The 20,117-nt window shown below is 33.5% G+C and overlaps 1 protein-coding gene across 12 annotated transcripts in view; it reads left to right on the forward strand.

Annotated features, from left to right (window-relative positions):
• Positions 1-880: 880 nt before the first annotated feature.
• LOC129744119 (alpha-catulin) overlaps positions 881-20,117 on the forward strand; it is a 458,959-nt gene continuing 439,722 nt past the window's right edge. For all 12 annotated transcript variants that reach the window (XR_008736821.1, XR_008736818.1, XR_008736820.1 and 9 more), the window contains exon 1: positions 881-1,606. The gene's annotated coding sequence lies outside the window, so the exon portion shown is untranslated. The remainder of the gene's footprint in view (positions 1,607-20,117) is intronic.

Here is a 20,117-nt window from a genome sequence, read left to right on the forward strand (position 1 = left end):
TTTTGAGCATGTAAACAAACTTTTGTTTGCATGCACTCTGATTTTTCTTCACACATTTTTGAGTAAACTAGTTTTAAAAGTTTCGAATGATTTTTCGATACAGTTCTAAAATACAGAGTCTCATTTTTTGATACAAAATAATGATTGGAAAACAATTTTTAGGACAGGTTATAAAAGAATATTTAAGAAAATAACAATTTATCCCTTTTGTTAAATTTCCATCAATTTTAAAACGTGTAGCGAAGCACAACGGGTCAGCTAGTACAAAAATAAAAGTTAAAATTTACTCATATAAATTCTGCAAAAAAAAAACGTGGTTAAGAAGTACGAACTTTAGATATGGAACTTTTGTTGGCGTGGGATGCCTGTTTCTTCTCATTGAATGTATATAGTAATGTGAAATTTTACACGTTAATCAGCTGGTCTAGTGGTTTTTCTTCCATAAAATCCTCCAGTAAAACTTTTTCTCATGCTCCATAGAGACCACCCGCTGGGAACCAGCCACATCAATAGCATGTCGCATCAGCAGGATAGCTCGATTCGGAACAAGCAGCCTGCCAGTACCAGCACAATTCCCAGTCGTTTTCCCATGATTTTGACTTTCATCCAATACCAATGAATGAGCAAACGAGCTGCTGCTATCAGCATGGTGTTTTCCTTACCACCCTCAACCATTTTTTGGGGGAGCAATCCAACGTTTCCAGGAACCTTTTCCCAAGTTGGTTTTGATTGTGTGGGTGGACAAACGGAATGAGCAAAAGCTCTCCTGCTTGGTAACCATGCTTTTGGTGTTCTCTCGGAAATTTTCCATTTGGAGCCAGCAACCAAGCAAATAGCGGGTGGCTCCGAGTCGTTCCATTCAGTTGCATATCGTCTTCCGTTCGCGTCGCGTCGCCAGGAAAAAAATCCCGGGAAACATCTTTCGAAGGAAACCTGAACTCTGAGAGCTTGGGGTTGTGTATTGGTGGGTGGCTGGAAAGGAACCAGCGAGGTGAAGGAGGAAGAGGTTTTTTTTGGAAGAACCTGTTACAGCAGCAGCAGCGTCCAGGGTCAAGGTGCCGCGCGCGCGAAAGAGAGCAAAACGCGTCGCGAGTGAGTGGGTGGAGGAAACGACCGAGTGCGTTTTGTTGGGGCTTGTTGTTCTAGCTCTAGTTGCTAGAGCAGCTGAATTAGTGCGGTGCGGTGTCTATCTTCGGAGGATTCTGAAGGATATCCATAGTTTTGGACCTGATTCAAATCCGGAGTGCTTTTTTTGGTTTTGTTTCAAGAGTGCTCCTACAGAGCTATCAAGTGATTGCCTGCAGCAGCAGCTGAAAATCTCAACCAAAGTGCGGGAATCTATTTCGGGAGATCTTTGAGCTTAATTACCCCAGGGATTTGCGAGATTTCAAGGGGGTGTGGACCGCACGGTCCCTTTTAAGCAGATCGGATCTGGTCCCGTGATTCCATCTGAACGTGGGGACAACGCGAAACCGTGTCCTATCTTGGCCGTCGACGTCGCGACGTTCTTTAGGACTAAGTAGTGGTGCTGCGTTGAAAAGTGTGGGTGGATGCATCCGGTTGTGAAGCGGCCTTCAAGGTGTTCGCCAGCCAAAGTGTAAACAAGGTGAATCTTCACTTTCAATCCAATAGCCAGCGAAATCCCTCGGGAATGTGTCCTCTGATTTAATGCATCGACGGTCTGGGATTTTCTTTCTGTCAACAATCTGCTTCCTAAGTTTCAATTTCTGTGGGAAAACAAAATGAGAATGAAAAAAAGTTCTCGAAACCACCCTCAAAATCATAAAAAGCGGCCAGGCCTATTTCTGGTGCTACAAATCTCTGGCCTGGAGCCTGAGCCTCGTTGATGTAAATGTGAATCTGTAAGCCCTCTTGTGTTGGTGTATGTGTTTGTTAGCCGTTTTCCCCCAGTCAGTCAGGGCTCGGGAAAAGTGTATTCGGGCTTACAACAAGAGAAGGCAAAAAACGTCAAAGAGAATTGAAAAGTAACAGTGTGGAAGGCAGCCTTACGAAAACACTGGACTCCCAGGATAAAAAAGGGAGTCCCCTTACAGCAGCTGATTTTTTTCCGATTTTCAAAACCAAAACCTTCAAAGCTCAGCCCTGTTGTTGATGCGGTTTGTTTTATTCTCATCCTGGTCTTTCTCCCCATTTCGAGCCCTCTAATAAAAGTGTGGTGGGTGGTACAAATTTCATGTTTACTTTGAACGTGAGGCAGGCTATCATCAGTCCTCCCTCGATGGGTGGGTGGTTGGATTTGTGTGGAAAATGTGTGTTTGCAAGTGTATTGGTGCCAACGGTGGGAAAAACGAACCAGGCTGGCAGGAGATCGAACAGCTGAAACTCTACTGGCGTTTGGATTCTGTTTGGAGGGCTTTTCGGTTTCACGTTCTTTTTTTTTCCTTGCTGTTGCTTTCTTCCTTCCTTTCTTCTTGAGTAACTGTGGGATGAAATCCTTCCCAGCCGAACGATTGCTGATGAAAATCGCAAAAGGACCTCGGCTAAACGTAACACGGTTCTGCCTCTAGAAGGGAGCAGTCAAAAATTCTATACGGAATATCAGTGTGTTAGAAAAAAAAACTTTATATTTCGAAATTTAGCATTGCCAACTTTTTTACATCGAATGCAATGGACTTTCACTCATAATTTTTGCCAAAATATCCACTAGGGAATTTTGGGAACTTTTATTTCATTTTTAATATTTCTTTACCTTTTAATGGTTTATTTAAAGAAATTTATGGAGCCGTTTTGAAAAAATTATATCACCTCCTTTTAATGGAGATTGAAGAACATAAAGGCAAAGTTTATGTTTGGACTTTCATTAATAATGTTATGTAATTACACTAAACGTACCGGACTGACACACATGACTATTCATATATTCAAAATCAACGTGTTTTTTTATTATAATTTTTTTTTAAGTTTGTAGATTTAGAAAAATGTATGTGGTATACTTTTTTCAAATGACCTCTAACACTTTTTCCGTTAAAACTCTCTTGATTCTTAACCGATTTACAAAATTTATTGCTTTTTAAAGCTGGTAATGTGACGCAAATATGTTCTTAGGACAATATTAAGCTACAATAATTAAATTTAGAGTTATTCAAAGTTGAAAGTTTAAAGTTATTCAAAGAAAAATTTTAGGTCTTGAGTAATTTTTCAAAACTTTTTTTTGAGTATGAAGTTTCATATCAAGATGATTGAGACACACAATATTCAATTGAGGATGAAATTGGTTTCCTGAGGAATATTTCATATCAGCCTAAAACTTGTTTTAAAATACCAAAACTTGACCAGATTTGCCTGCAAATTACCCGGATTTGAGTTTAAAAATTCGAAACCCAAAACACGGATTTGACCGGGCTTGATACGTAAAGAAAAAAAATCTGTGATGCATACTCAATAAATAAAGGAAAAATAAGTGAATAGATACATTCATGAAATTCAAATACAAAATTCCAAAACTAAGAATTGAAAAAAACAAATAAAATTTTGACAGCTTTTTAAACTCGAATCAGCATTAAGAATGAATGAAAATTTTAATTCTGAAAATCTATCAAATACTTGTAATCAATAACTAAATTGACCTTCACACCCCCAAGCGGTTTTTGTGTTTCAAATAAAACTGTATGTATTTAATAGAAAATAAACCTTTGAGTTTTTGAGCACACTTAAAATACCAAGTGTGGTGTCTGCAGCCAATTTTTACCAAAAGTACACAAATTTCGAACGAAGTTTCAGTAACGGCTTTTTTTTAAAGAGCTGATCACCGATGATAAATTTTTTATTGACTTTTGTTTCGAAACTGTAAAACTATCCATTAACTGGTTTTGCCTATTAAAATGTACTGTTTCTGTATTATGTATCACAAATTTCAAATGCAGGCAACAAAATGACATTATTTTTTGATTATACACATTGAAAAAACCACAGATTATTTTTCCAATAATCTGAGCTTTAGCAAGCATTGATGAATAATCTACAAACAATGTTTGACTTTCATTCTTCATTCAATTGCATTGCTAAAGAATCACATGTTGCTTAGGATGAGATTTTCAATTTTTCAAATGTATTTAGCTCAGAAGACACCTTCACTTTAAGTAACAAATATTAAAAATTCTACCAGTTGTTAGGAGCATAATTTTTGAATATTATAAGTTTCGGCTAAATTAATATCCATTTAATTTAACCTCTTACTTCTGGATTTTGGATGGGATTAGCATAATCTGGGAAATGTCATTAAAAGCTTGATAATTCCAAGAAAATTTACTTCACTTTACTTTTTTATTTATTGGCTTTTATTTGCCGAGGAAATTCTAAATATTCTGTTTAGGTTATGTTTATGTTAATATGTGTGTTTTTAACAAAATGGAAAGTATTCATATTATTTGACATGGATTTTGATTTTCTTGTCTCGATATTTACCAACTCAATCAAACTGATATAAAATCGTATCATGTTGAAAAGTTGACGATCCAGAAGAGATCCATATACTCAATAGTAATCGATTACAGGTTTAGAAGAAATATTCAAGAGTTAGAAGAAAATGAATTTCATAAAACTAATATTCATTGATCATTTATTTATCTTGTTTTTTTTTTGTTTTTATCAAAATCAAAAACAATTAAGTTTTAAACTAAAAAATTTTGGAAAATTTGAACATTTTGGCTTTTTTGACACAAAAGGTTGCCGAACACCATTCTTTACCAACACTGTTGGTGTAAAATATATTTCAGACAAACATACAAATTTTTTAAATGAATATTTTTTTAATTCAGTTATCAGTCTGACTGGCAAATGCATCAGAATTAAGATCAAAGATTCACCTTTACTACTCGTTTCCATATGCTGGAATTTGACTGCGTAGCATCTCGCGTTTGTTAATTTCAAAATTTCATAACGTTATTTGTCGATGTCGACTGTATATTTTTATGTTAATTTTTTCGGCAAATCAGTCAATTTTTTTTAGAAATGAACGATATTTATTTCTACTTCAACGTTTCGGTGTCGTTTAAACAACATCTTCAGGGATTCTACAAGCGTTTTGATGTGTATTACAAATTTAAAATAGTGTTTGTTGGTTTAATCATTGTTAAGTTGTACTCACAAAATAGTCGTTGTTTCTGTGCTTTATGTGAAAGCGTACTATCCGGATTTTGCGTTTAGGTTTAGTTTCACTGTGAATGGATTATACTATTAATTAAAATTTCCATTTAAACTAAAAAAGGCGTCTTACACATAATTTGAAATTGAGTCCTCACTTTTTTAACAATCAACTTTCAGGCGGTACTTGTATCGAATCGTCTTGCGTTGTTTTCGGTGTTTTATCACTATCGATATTTTTGACAGGTTTTCGACGTTTCTTTCTGTAGTTGTGTTCGTGTAATATGCTTAGAACAGAGGCAAAAATTGTGCTGAGATTTTTGCAATCTGTTCTCTAGTTTATGGTGTTGGAGTACAACATAACAATAATTAAACCAACAAACACTATTTTCAATTTGTAAAACACATCAAAACACCTGTAGAATCCCTGAGGATGGTGTTAAACGACATCGAAACTTTGAAGTAGAAATCAATATCGTTCGTTTCTAAAAAATGTGACTGATTTGCCGGAAAATTAACATTAAACATTAACTTTTATGATTTCAGCTAGTACACTTTTTTGTAGTATTTTCAACCCCTTAATATATTCAGCACTCTAATGCTTAGAAAAAACATTTGCAGAGAAAAAATGAAGAATTTATTTGAAAAACAAAAACAAAAATATATTGCAATTGGTGCTTTAAGCGTTATGCCTTTGAAATACATAAAAAAAAACATCAAAAACTATAAATCTACAAACGTTTCCATCTGATTTTTCATTAATAACAAAATTTGTTGCAACTCACCCCTTTTTCTTTAAAGGGTGAAAATCGCATGATTTCATAAAATTTTAAATAACTGATGAAACCATAATTTTTTTTCTAACTTTCTCAATTTGATGACCCATCAACCTTAACACATTTGATGTAAAAGCGGTATGATTATCTGTGAACACTAAGTTTTAAGAAGCCATTGAAGTTGAAAATTGTTGCATGATGCCCCAGATGACCGTAACGTATTTCGTTTGCCGAGATTCAAGACACTCCAATGCAAATAATTAAGTCTACTCTTACTTCATCCTATTATAGCGCTATTTGCCATAAAAAATAATTGTAATAAAATGTTCAACATTTTTAAGAATTTACTTTATTTTCAGTGGTAAAACAGATAGGGAAGTATTTTGAGAAATTAGAGAGTTGAAGAATAAATCACATTATTTAAATAACTGAACTGTTATATAATGTGATTTATTCTTCATCTCACTTATATCTCACAATGCTTCCCACTTATTGAGCTGTCTGTATGATCAAGCCTAAGCTTAACGGTAAACTATCATTGCATTGATCAATATGAATTATACTTCTTATTTATCCAAAAATAAAAGCCAACGATAAGAAAACCCGGAAGCCAGGTAAGGGGTCCTAAAAATAGGACACCGATGACCGGAATGTATTTTTTGGACCTGACATTAATTTTTTCAATACTAACCAATCAATGAAGCATACTTTGGAACCTATACAGACATTTTTGTTTTGCTGCTGAGAAATGTGCTGATGAGGAAAAAAATGTGATATTCATAACAGAAATGAAGGTATTTATTTGAAGCGTTGAAAATCCGCAGTTTGTGAAATTGTATTATTTGATTCAACATTAAAAATTTGGTAAGTTAATTGATGTTTTTTCGAAAAATTAAAAAAGTTTTTGTTTTAGATCAAGGTCCAATAAAAGGTCCAATTCCGAAACAGAAACAGTAGGTTCAAAGTAGAGAATTCTGACAAACCATTTCTTTGTAAAAAACATCCATAACATCAAAAACAAGGATAGAAATTCTCATTGGAACTTGCAGATAAGCTCATTGACTATGAATAGTTTTCTAAAAAACACAAAACAACCAAAAATATTACTTGAGAATGGCTTGCTTTTCGACGTGTAGAATTTAATCCAAACAAAATTTAAAAAATATAAAACATATAAGGCTTGTGAAATTTTTTGGACGCAGAATTTATTTAAAATCGACTTTTTTCAAAGATCGTCTTCGCGGAACCTTCAAACAGGTTTTTTTAAGTCGGCCCCATACAAAAGTTTGTTCTTCACTTCCTTATTTACCATTTGGAGGTTGAGTCCCCAGATTCCCAGACATTATGCAATTTTAGGACACCCTACTGCCCATGTTTGATAAAAACATAGGTTTGTACCACACCGCCTAAAGAGCCAAAGTAGGCAACAATCCATATCCTCAATTACATATTTTTGGAAAATATCAGCTAAAATATTTCGGAAATTTTTGATTAGATATATATTTGAAAACTTTACATTTTTCTGAGAATTACTGTAGATATGGGCATAGTATTCACTCTAAGAAAGTCGCTTATTCAACCATAGAAAACATCTATATGTGAGTAACATAATCGTTTCATGTTCAGACAATAAACAAGTCTATTTCCTAAAGCGCTGAAACTTAAAAAAGTAGATAAAAACGTTTAAAAATGCATTATAAAATGCTTTGCTGAATGGTGAAAATCAATAATTTATATGAAAAGCAATATTTGGGCAATTTTGGTCAAAATTCAGGAATAAATCCATAAAAATCATGAAAAAAATTAAATCCTTTTTTTTTCATCATAACCTATCACAAGATTTTAAATCGTATTCAGGCTTCCAAAACGCTTTTGATGATTACACTAGTTTACAGCATTTTTGAACTTAGTAAACTAAAGGTCATTTTTAATGTAAAATCGGGCGCTGAATTCGAAAATGAAATTCAAAAAAATCTCAGTAGAACCGTTTTTGAGTTATGCTCCAAATATGAAATTTTGGAAAAATAAAAAAAAGTTCTTGTACTTAGATTAAAATATCTCGGACGGCATAACAGTAACTTGAAATCCCTGTTTTGCACTGTTTTTGCGTATGATCAACAGTATTGTTGATATTAGTGACTTTATGGTAGAAAAATTATAAAAAACGCAGTTTTTAGAGAAAATTTTGTTCCAGCGAAAGTTTTAGACCCGATGAAAAAATTTAAAAAATCTGCTGGGTTGCTTGAGTCTCAAACGTGAATAAAATTTTAAGGTATCCTGCCCAAGTAAAAAAAATACTGGCTTTTCATCAATAACTTTTTTTACCACTAGCCAATTGTTTTTTTATGGTAGATTCTCTTAAAGCCTAAGTTGAGACAAATATTTCACCCGAAGACTGTAACTCGATTGGGTTTGAAACAGGAAAATCATTGTGGTTCCAAGATTATATTTTGGTCGGAAATTCTCGTATAAAACGCAATGCGTTAAAAGTACTCATTGAGTGTTGGACAAAATTTGCGGCCTTTGAATTGCAATAACTTTTTTACTTCAAGTCCAATCATGTTGCAGTCTTCGGGTGAAATTTTTGCCTCAACTTAGGCTTTAAGAAAATCTACCATAGAAAACAATCGGCTAGTGATGAAAAAATGTTATTGATGAAAAACCAGTATTTTTCGTTCCTCCCGGGCAAAATACCCTAAAATTTTATTCACGTTTGAGGCTCAAGCAACCCCTCCCTATGGTCAGATCTTCCTGAAATTTGGCATGTGACCTTTTGGTAAGCTAAAAAAAAATTTTGACTTGGAGCGAGTGAGATTTATCATGTTTCATTCTTCCTATACTATGATAAGTGTACTGCGGTTCGTTAAATTATTAAAAACTACAAAAAATACTGTTATGGTAAAGTCCCCATAACTTTTTCAATTTTCAACCGATTTTAATAAATAACCTTTTAAAATCTTTGTTTTAAATTGACATTTAAGCGTAGAATAAAATCAGATTTTTTAAATGTTACCATCGAGTCTAAAACTTTCGCAGAAATAAAATTTTCTCTAAAAAAAATGCGTTTTTTTATAATTTTTTCTATCATAAAGTCACTAATATCAACAATACTGTTGATTATACGCAAAAACAGTGTTCAGATGATCGATAGAAAATTTTTCACCTTCAATATGCAAAACAGGGATTTCAAATCACTGTTATGCCGTTCGAAATATTTTCATTTAAGTACAAGAACTTTTTATATTTTTCCAAAACTTCATATTTGGAGCATAACTCAAGAACGGTTCTACTAATATTTTTTTAAATTTAATTTTCGGATTCAGTGCCCGATTTTGCATTAAAAATATTGGTCAGTCAATCAAGTTCACGATTTTTCTTTTAAATTTTGTAAACTAATGTTTTATTTTCATAAAACTTGCTCAAAAAAAAATCGTTTTAGACACATGAAATACAATTTGTTTTTTTTCTGAATGTTGCAAATAAAGCGGATAATTCAGGGATTTTTTCAATAAAATCCAGTCAACTGGGCCGGACTGGACTTTTCCCAAATTTAAAATTGAATATCCGGGCAAACCCGGATAAAACCAGGCAATCTGACAACTTTAATGATGTTTCTGGTGCTTTGTTCGACTGATGATGCTACTAGCTGTAGAAGGCAACAATCAGAATAATCGATCATGGATGGTAAATGAAGAAAAAATCGCCTCGACCAGGAATTGAACTCGAGTTTTCTGATTACCTTTCTGACACCTTACCAACAGATTTAATCGTCAGATTAAACCTAGTCAAGTTGTAGTTCTATAATTCAGCTTAGTTTAGCTTAGCTTGATTGACTACTCACATCCACCTTGAATCATTGAACTCGAAATGCTCCTTAAGATATGTTTGAATTAAGAGTATTCTAGTATACTCTGCGCTTAAATTCTAAATTTGGTTTTAAAAACAAGTTAATACATTTCGGATTCTATGATCGCAGGCGTGGCTCAGTAGAACAAGTTCCACGTCGCCAATGGTTGCTACTCCGTGATTGACCGAGGCCATCAATTTTGTTCATAGGTCAAATGAACGGAACCTGGGATTGGAACGTTCACAATGCACAAAACTGATGCTCTCTCTTTAAACATCAATAACGGCGCCGGCCACGTCCTAGTAGTCAATAGATAGGTTAGGAAAAATGAGAAAGGAATAAAAGAACAACTTTGAGCCTAAGGACCGAGGTCACCTCTGCATCCTTGCAAAAAAATGTGGTTGGGAATGTTGGGGGGAAGGAAAAAAATAGGAAACACTTTTGACTAGTGTTATGTTGATAGCTTTTTCTCCTGAAATATAATTAATGATTTATAAAAACATTTTAGCTAGATAAGAAACAACATTTTGAAAGGTGATTGAAACACATTTGAAGTAAATCGTACAATCTTGATTTCCATCATCATATCTGTAATAGTTGTTGCTCACATAATTCCAAATTCGAAGTGGTATTTGAACTGATATTCTGAATCATATATAACATTTGAATAGTGAAAAAAAAACTGGATGACTTTTTCAAGGAAAATGGAGAAAATGTGATCACAACTAAAAATTATAGTAATTTTTCAGCAATTTTGATTGAAAGATGCATGTATCGACTTGCCGCATTCTATCAGAAAAATTAAGATTAAACTTGTGTCCTATTTCTGATTAAATGATGATATAAATGAATATCGATTACTTTATACTTTTGAACATTTGAAAAAGGAAAGATTGAAGAGAAATTTGGAATTTCTAAACATGTTATTGAATAAATCAGTTCCTGGTTAAGTTTCGATACATGAAAAACCCCATACATAAGCTTGCCAGATTGCCCGGTTTTAACCGGGTTTGCCCGGATATTTGATGCAAAATTTCGATAAAGTCCGGTCCGGCCCGGTTGCCAGGATATCGAGAAAAAAGTCCGGATATTGCCCGGATTTTTTCACAATTTTCACAAAGAAACCTAAAAACAATCAAAGTTTTTGAGTAAGTTTCAGCAAAATCGATTAACGGTATGGAAATTTTCAACGGTTGTTTCTAATAATTTCCCTGATTTACTTTTATAAACCTTTAAATATTTAAGTGTTTCAAAAAGTTTTTGGAAGTCGGCAATTACATTAATAAAATATTAATTTCAATTTTTCTATTTTTTACTTTGCTTTTATGTATAATTACACCTGAATTTTGCCCGGTTTTTGCCCGGTTTTTGGATTTGAAAAATTGAAATCCATGCCCGGATTTTGCCAGGTTTTTTTGAAAAAATGCCCGGAATTGCTAGGCCCGGATGGGAGTGGAAAAAATTCTGGCAACCTTACCCATACATGATAGAACTGATTGCATTTATAACTAGAATTGGTGAAATAATTGGTGATTTGAAAAAAATTAAAATCATTCTATTAAAATAACGAAATGTTTTTTGGTGTCATTATAAATGTGGCACAAAAATTGTGAATAGTTCTCCACATTGAAAAAAATGTAGTAATAAAGTTTACAAGTTTTGATTAACTGATTGTATAAAAAAGAGAACACTTAGCTTTAACGTTGTCCTGATACCAAACATCAATGGATGATTCCGAGGTTCCATCCCTGATAAGTATGAGACGCCGACAGCAATTAGTCTGTGGACAGCATTCCAGGAAGACAGGAAATGGATCCAGTTTCTAGATTTGATTAGCTACTCCCTCTTGGAACACATCGCGAAGGTCCTAAAACTTCTTGATAGTTGATGGATTTCATAATAAACATGCACAATAAACTTGAAGAGAGAACTTGAAAATAGAACATAAAACATAAAACTTCCGTCATCGACGGTCACAGCCTACCGAGTTCTCAAGTTGTAGTTCTATAATTCAGTTGACTTAGTCCAGATAAATTCACTGCTGGATTCTACGGCAGAAAATGCTCATCGTGCCCCAATCAATGGTGCGCTGATTTAAGTGAAATATAAAAAAAATTGAATGATGGTCAAAATGGAGGAACAATGTGTACATCATGTTACAATGCGTACATTAGGTCGGAAAATTTTTGAAATCCTTCTTTCGTCACTTGGAGCTGATTCATCACGAGGGGGAGGGGGAGGGGGGGGGGGGGTATAATAAAAAATAAAATAAATTTTCAATAAATAGGAACAAATTGGGCAAAAACTTGCATGCAATAAACTTGCAAACAACCTTTATCGCAAAACATTGAAAAATCGAGTTATTCTAGATAATAAATTTGGAAAAATCTCAAATACAATAGGTGATCAAATTCATATTTTCTATAGTTTGATTTTCGCTCTTCCAATTGTTAGAATTTTTGGAAATTTTATAAAATTTTCATAAAATATTTTGAACTTTATTTATTTCCTCCTTTTGGATTTTCGAAAAAACGAGGGAGGGGGGGGGGTGGTTTGATAAAAGATAAAAATAAAATTCGTAACGGCCTTATAGATCAAGATAATTTAATGATCATAAGAGCTTATTTTCCGGTGCTCGAAAATAATAATATTTTCGTCACTTTTAAACTTTGTTGTTTTTTTTTCAATATTTCTGGAAAGTGCAAAAGAAAATTGCATTTTTTTTTTTGAAAAATTAATACTATAGGAAATACGAAACTGTTCTGAAAATTAATTGAGGAGAATTTGTAATGCTGTAGAAAAAAAAATGAGAGCTTTCTATGTCCAGGGTGTTCGTTTTCCTCTTATCTCCCCTAAACTCCTTATTCAAAACTGAAACATCCGTGTTTGTGGATTTACAAATTTAGTAGGTGTTTTAAACTTTAATCTTCAAAACAAGATTGTTAAAGCAGGCAAACTGTTAGAAAGGTTTGAGGTTTTTATGGTTGAGATGTGCATCATGCAAACTTCACCTAGAATGACATGTGCTCTTTATTTTTTCCTGTTAGTTTACAGATTATGATATTCAAAAATCAATGTCACCTTATTTAAAGACGATCCCAACTCGGCCCAAGTTGAACGAACCTAAAGCCCACAGGCTCAGGCAATCACTGGGCTGCTTCGCTTGGTTCACACTAATCAATGTTCCCCCGGTGCCGGTGATTGGGAGTGTAGTAACAACGCCACCCTGGCTTGGCCCAAACTTTTTTGAAGTACCCACCCCCCCCCCCCCCCCCAACCAAGTAAATCCCGGGACCCTTTTTCGGTCGGCGGATTTTCCGTCCGTTTTGAATGGTAATGAACGTGGTCCCTCCGGGACTTTTGGCTAATGTTACTTTATAGCAAACAGGCGAATAGCAGGCAGGCGAACATCCATAATTATAACTCGTCGCTGAGCCCCACCGAACGATGGAAATCAGAGTGGAGTGTTGGAGCGATTTGCAAGTAATGAATACGGAATTCGGTCGATATTGTTAGGAGCACACAACTGTTGTTGTGTTTTGAAGATGGAATTATTGCGATAAACCACTTTCGGGAAAATGAGAGTTGGGGACAACAGGCTCGGAAAATGGAGAACTATTACCCATTTTGAAGTTTGCGATGAAAAAGCAGGAAAATTAGTCAACCACGAATGTAAATCAAAGGATTCTTTCATTCTGTGAAAGTCGTTGACTATTGATTTTTTCATTGACTAGACCAATATCATGCAGAGAGAGTTTCCAATGCCACAAAATCAGGCATTCTATCACATTTCAAGGAATCACGTTTAAACTTTAATGATGTCCATCCCAAATACTAGACATTTTTATAAACATCAAAGTTTTCTGAAAAAAAAACTTGTAATCCATATTTTAAAAAAAAATCTCATGTAGGAATGATCTTTCACATCCCTTCATGTGTGATTCTGGAACATAATTTACTCTTTAGTTTATTGAAAACCATAAAGAGCTTATAGTTCAGTCCCTATTTCAACGGAAAGCAAAAAAAACCAAATCGTTGCTCCCGGAACAGCACCCCCAAAAAAGTAATATTATCCCGGGGAACAAAAGGGGCATAAAAAGTGGCAGTTCACCCGAAATGTCACCAAAACCTCACAAATGGCACCCGGAATGATGGCCCCCCGATTCCGGTCTCGTCCCAACCAGACAGACAGCAAAACGAGGGACGGAATCGCACATAAAATTACTATTTTTGTCGTAAAGTTTCGGGCAGCAACCGGAGGAGAGCAGACATGGTTGTCGGTTTCTCCCATTCCGGAAACCCCGGAAGCTCTCCCAGTTAAGTTGAGGTCGAAGAAAAATTACGACGAACGTCCTTGGAACGTATGCCAGTGGTGTATATGGTGGTGGTTCAAGTTTTTTCCACCCTCCTTTCCTCCCTCTCAAAGTTCAACGGAGCCAAAATCTCCTCTGTGACTGAGGAAAATTGTCTAAAAAGAGCTGCTCCACAAAATAAATTTACTATTTGAGCTTTGGGTGAAAGCAGACACATAAGTTGCACCTTTTGAATGTTTCTTTGGCTCCTCGAGAGTTAATGGTTGGCATTTGAAACGATGAAAAACTAAAATGTTAGTGTATTTGCTTCAATTTGACAAATCGGATGAAGTGCTTCGAGCGGTTTATTATGGTTTCCGATTGTCGTTTTAGTGTAGCAAAATGATTGAGAACACGCAGTTTCTTATGTCAATCATGTTCATTTAATTTAAAAAGTTTGTAACTTTCGCTTTGTCAAAATATTTTATTAGCCCTTTACTGCGTAAGAGACTATATATGTTCTCGGAGTTTTTTTTACATTTTTAGCATAATTCCGTACTGTGAAATAATTCAAACTATTGACATGCATAAAAAATCAATAAGCTTTTATAAAACCTTTACAACACATTGCTAATACATTTTAAACAGAAAAAACTATTGAAAAAACAATTTTGTATTTTTTTGGCATGAATTGCAGAGTAAGAGGTCAAAAAAAATGATTGCCGTTGACAATTTTATTTTCTCAGTGGATTCGTAGTCCATGCAGTAGAGGCTTAAATGCGAATTAGAAGGAATATATCGGTATTGAATTCTAAAAAAGGCGAATCCGTCAAATATAATCAAATAGAGTAATAGCTGGCCAAGTTAGTATGTTTAGAGACTAGCCTTTTGATTGTACTGTGTAATCTGAAGGCAGGGCCGTAGGAAGAACAGCCTCTTGGGGGAGGGGTGTTAAATTGTTTGGTGACAAAATATTTCCTTAAACATTTTTGCTAGAAAAATGCATACATAAAGAATAGTTTAAAAAAAAACAAGTTATACTAAGAGTATCTCTTTATTCGGGTTTATGTTCTTTAATATTATTAGATGTTCATTTGAAATCATTACTTCCAAAAATAAGTCCCAAAGATGTTCAGTTTTTAAAGGCTTTAAAAAATAAATGAGGGATCTTGAAGGCTCCATTTGAAAGAAAAACATATTTGGGAATCAAATCAGATCTATTTTCATCTAGTGTAAACTCGATATATTCAGATTCATGTTTATTTCTTGTTTTTAAATTATAAACAATATTAATAATGTTAAACTGCAGAATTTTTCTGAACATGAAAATTTATTTTTTTTTATCAACAACGAATTATCACTTCAAATTTATTTCATCATTAAAATCCTGTGAAAAAAATTGAATTTTAAATTAAGAATTTCATAAATGAGTTCAGATATTATTTTATTTTTAGTAGTTTAGTAGTTTACCTGTTTTGTGTTTTTGGGCAATTTTGTGATTTAATTCCGAATCTGAATTCTGCCTAAATTAAAATTTTGAATTTGCATTTTGAAATCGATTTCTGAATCATAATTCCAAACAAAAATTCCCAAGAATTATGAATAGAGCAGACATAATCCTTAACCAAAAATCGCTTATTTTAATTCGGAATCTTTGGTTTTCTATAAAAATAATTTCTTTAATTATTTATTCGTAATTGTGTGAATCTGATTGGAGATTCCGAATCATGGAGTTCCATCATTCAAAATTTTTAATTCTGGATCACCATTATGAAACTTTTTTATATTTCAATTCAAATCTTTAAAATGGTTTGTTATTTTAAATACTTTCTTTCAATATTTCGTAATGATGAGTTTAGAACATTGTATCTTATGTTGGTGTAAAATGCAAAACCAAGATTTAAAACAGGATTTTGTCCCAATGATGAACCGAACTGAAAATTTAGAATATTAAACTGGATACAGATTCTACAATCTGGCCTTTGATAACAAATTTAGATTTAAAATATAATTGAAATCAGAAAATCGGAAAAACCGGTCCATTTTATCTAAAAACCTTGCAAAATCCGGGCGTTCGATCTCAAAATTTACAACCCAATATCTACAATTAAAATCAAGAAAAAAATAATCTCGAAAAGTAATTTTTAATTCAAATTTACGGCAAATCAGTCAAATTTTATTGAATCCAAAAACTTTTATATTTGATCCAAAGCTTCGGTCAACCCACTTGATCAACAAGCTGTCCTTAAGCCTTCCTTTGCAGTTAGGGTCTATATTAAGGTTGCCAGATTTTTTTTGGGGCGTATCCAGGCCGGACAAACCGGGCAAACTTAAATAAAAACCTGGCAAAATCCGGACATTTTATTTCAATAAATCCGGCCAATATCCGAGTAAGTATTCTCAAATCCCAGAAAATACTCAACAAAAATCAAGAAAACAAATGGAAAAAAAAATTTCCATAAAAACTCATCGAAAGATTTTAATCGTATTTTTGGCATCCAAAAAAAACTTTTCGTGATATTTTTTTATAAAACATGCTGAACAAATTTCGTTTTCGAGGCGTTCGTTGTGTTTTTTTGGTTTGATTTTCCAAACAAAGTGAATAAATCTGGGCTATATCCGAGCATTTTTCATTGAAATCCGGGCAACCGGGAGAGGCCGGACTCTTCAAAAATTTTGCCGTTAATGTCAGGGCAAACTCGGATAAAAGCGGGCAATCTGGCATCCTTAGTCTATGTGTCCCGAACTGTACGTTCTCGAAGCGACATCTCAGAAATGGTTAAAGACAGATTCATGAAATTTTTTGACTTTTTCTAAAATGAGAAGCTCTAAAATTTCTCATTTTTAGACTTTTGAATAGGGTTACTAGAACCACCCTTCAAAAAAAGGAAACTAGCCAGTTAGGATCATTTAGACGCGGATTATTGTTTTGGTTATTAAATCAAAACGACTGAATCGATTTTTAATAAACTTTACCACTTTGAAGTTGTCCAAATGTCTTCTATCAGATGCTTTCAAAAAAAAAAGTTTTGATTTTAGTGCTGTTTAGAAAACGACCTTCAATCCAAAAAGTCCTTAAAAATGGGTATTTTTCCTCAAAGATAACTCATTTTGTTGAAGTCATATTGAAAATTTTTTGATTGATATGAATTCACAAAGATTGAGAACTCATATTGAAATAATAAAATTGCTTGGTTTTACAGACTACAGCTGATTATAAGAAAAGTTCCGAAACAATTTTTTTTTCCATGATTTTATATCTGTATTCTTTTTTTGAGGATCATAGAATTTTGATGAAAAAAAATTGCCGTTCTGCTCCATTACATTTAATCAACCGATAGTGATGAATTGATAATGAAAAGATCGGTAGGGTCACCAATTCTAGCATTAAATCATAGAATTTCAACATACAGAGGATCAAATCTGAGGTTTATCGACTTTTAATTTACGCTTTTGGTTACTTTGTGCGTATCAACTCTGAAATGTGAAATTTATTTTTAAATGATGTTCTTATAACATCAAATACGACACTTCAATAAACTCAAGAATTTGATATATGCACATTTAATCCGTTTTCTGTAGAAATACGACTCTGCGAATTTATGGAATCTTTCATTGTATGTTTTTTGAAGTTCTAAATGTGATTAAAATATCACAAAAAGTTAAATAAAAATTAGTCTTTTTCCATTGGTTTAAATATTTTCCATAGATTAAATAATGGCCCAATTTCATAAATATAAGCCAATTATACAGTTAAATATAAAATAATTTTCAAGAACGAAATTAATGTTATTACATTTCCATTCATGTCATCTAATATATAAAAATGGAGGCGTTTTCTTTGTAACAACATCACGTATGAATGGTCGGTCGTAATAAAATGAAATTTGTTATCCGAAGGTTTTTTGGGTCAGAGATGGTTTGTATAATAGTTTCAACAATTTCACTTTTGATGAAAGGGGGGTCCCCATACAAAATAATCTCTTCACATATTCTTATATATAAAATTGGAGGCGTTTTCTTTGTAACAACATCACGTATCAATGGTCGGTCGAAAAGAAGTGAAATTTGGTATCCGAGGGTTTTTTGGGTCAGAGATAGTTTGTATAATAGTTTCAAGGATCTCACTTTTTATGAAAGGTGGTCCCAATACACATTCAACTTTATTTGTTACGATTTCCATAAGAATCTATTCGCGAGCACGGTGCAGTTAAGGACGTGTAGATGAAATTAAACATCTATTACGATTTATACTTAAGAAGGTAAAACGAAGTTTACCGGGTTGACATAAAAAACCAAAAACTTTTATGACATCTTGGAGTGGATGGAAACTCAAGAGATTTCAAGATATTTTGAAACAAGGAAAGAAAAATCTATTAAATTAATCTTAATATCAGCCTCAATCTCAACGATATGTTTTTTTCATATTCAATTGCATGTACGGTTGTGAGCAAGATTTGAAGTATTTTATCTAGCAATATTGAACATTGCTGTTACAAATAGTTTTCAGAATTTCAAATATAATTTTAATCTAATTGCCGTGCTCAATATCGGGAAACAAACTGTCATGGGAGAAAGACGGTGCCAACAATAAGTCATTTTGAAAAGTCTCACCGACAACAAACGTAAAAGACGTCTAGCGGTAAATAGGTGAACTATACTTTTTTCTTCTCTTACATTTGTTTTTTTTTCTTTCTCTTAACTTTTTCGGAATCAGCCAAGAAGAAAAGACATTTTTATGAAGAGAACGACAATTTTAGAATTTCTTTTCAAGAAGCGATTTTTGGTGATTTCCTTTAAGTACCGGAATCCGACTGCAGGGATTAGATTTTCAGATTTTGTCCTTAGTTCTGAGTCGAGATTGTTACTCTAGATGTACTTTAGTCGTTCATCAAAATTTGATAAAGAATTAAAAATTTTGAGTTTAGAGAAGAACATTTCGCTTGACATTTTTTGATAGTGGTTTATATCATTAGCATTTTTATGGATCTGTCTAGATAACCGTTAAAAACAAACCGAAAAAAAAATCATAAACTATTAACTTGTACAGAAATTTTACTTATAAATTGAATGTTTAAAATCAGCAGTAAATCAGAAAGAAATTTTTTTCCCAAAAACTTTTACAGTTTTATATTAACAGTGGCTTGTTAGAACTCTCATAAGAATTTTTTTAAAAGATAAATGGACTTAACCTTATTGCGCAGAATAGACATTAGACTGCCTCAAATGACCCGACTTTTGAAAAAGTTATACGCTGCAGGCTGAAATTGATCCTGGGCCTAGTACAAGATTTCATGCCAAATTTGGGCCAGATCGGACCACGGGAAGGGGTCGCTCAACGAGCCTGAAGTTTGTATGGGATTTTTAGACATTTTGTTCGAGAGGAACATGAAAAACCAGTTTTTCGTCAATAACTTCTGTCTTCTTCGACCGATTTCTTTCAAAAACAGGTTTTCTTGAAGCCTAATCTATGACAAATATTTCATCAGAAGGTTGCATTTCAATTAAACTTGATATAAAAAAGTTATTAAGCTTCTGAATCAAAGCAATCGAAAGATTCCTTTCAATTCAACCACGGTAAATCATTTCAATGAATCAATGAATCAATGAATCAATCATGAATCATTCAACCAAGTAGGCTCATACCACAACAGAGTATTAAGCTTCAAAAATTGGCTAACTTTTTTAAGGGTGACATTCATCACTGTTTTAATGAGGCGACTAAATGTCCGACCAGAACACTCAATGTGAAATGCATGCCGTTTCGTCAAATAATGACCGATTTTAACCATTGTTGTTGCGCTCGATTGGCATTTTTAATGTTCTTCTAATATGAATGCCATGATCGGGATTCGATTTTATGCCCACTGGCTTAGAAGAATTGAAGGCTATCCTCTTCGCCACGGGCTGCGGCAATTGTTGTTTACTGAATTCCATTGAATCAAATAAAATTGGACATTTTTCTGATAGTGCCGTAATATTTGTATACTTTGTATGGGACCCTCGTGTTTCAAAAGTATGCAGTGCATTGTGCATGCAAGTGCATTTTGCCTGATGCTTACAAAATTTGATGAAGATCGTTTGAAAATTGTTTGAATT

The sequence above is a fragment of the Uranotaenia lowii genome, chromosome 2 (assembly GCF_029784155.1).
Source record: "Uranotaenia lowii strain MFRU-FL chromosome 2, ASM2978415v1, whole genome shotgun sequence".
NCBI lineage: Eukaryota > Metazoa > Arthropoda > Insecta > Diptera > Culicidae > Uranotaenia > Uranotaenia lowii.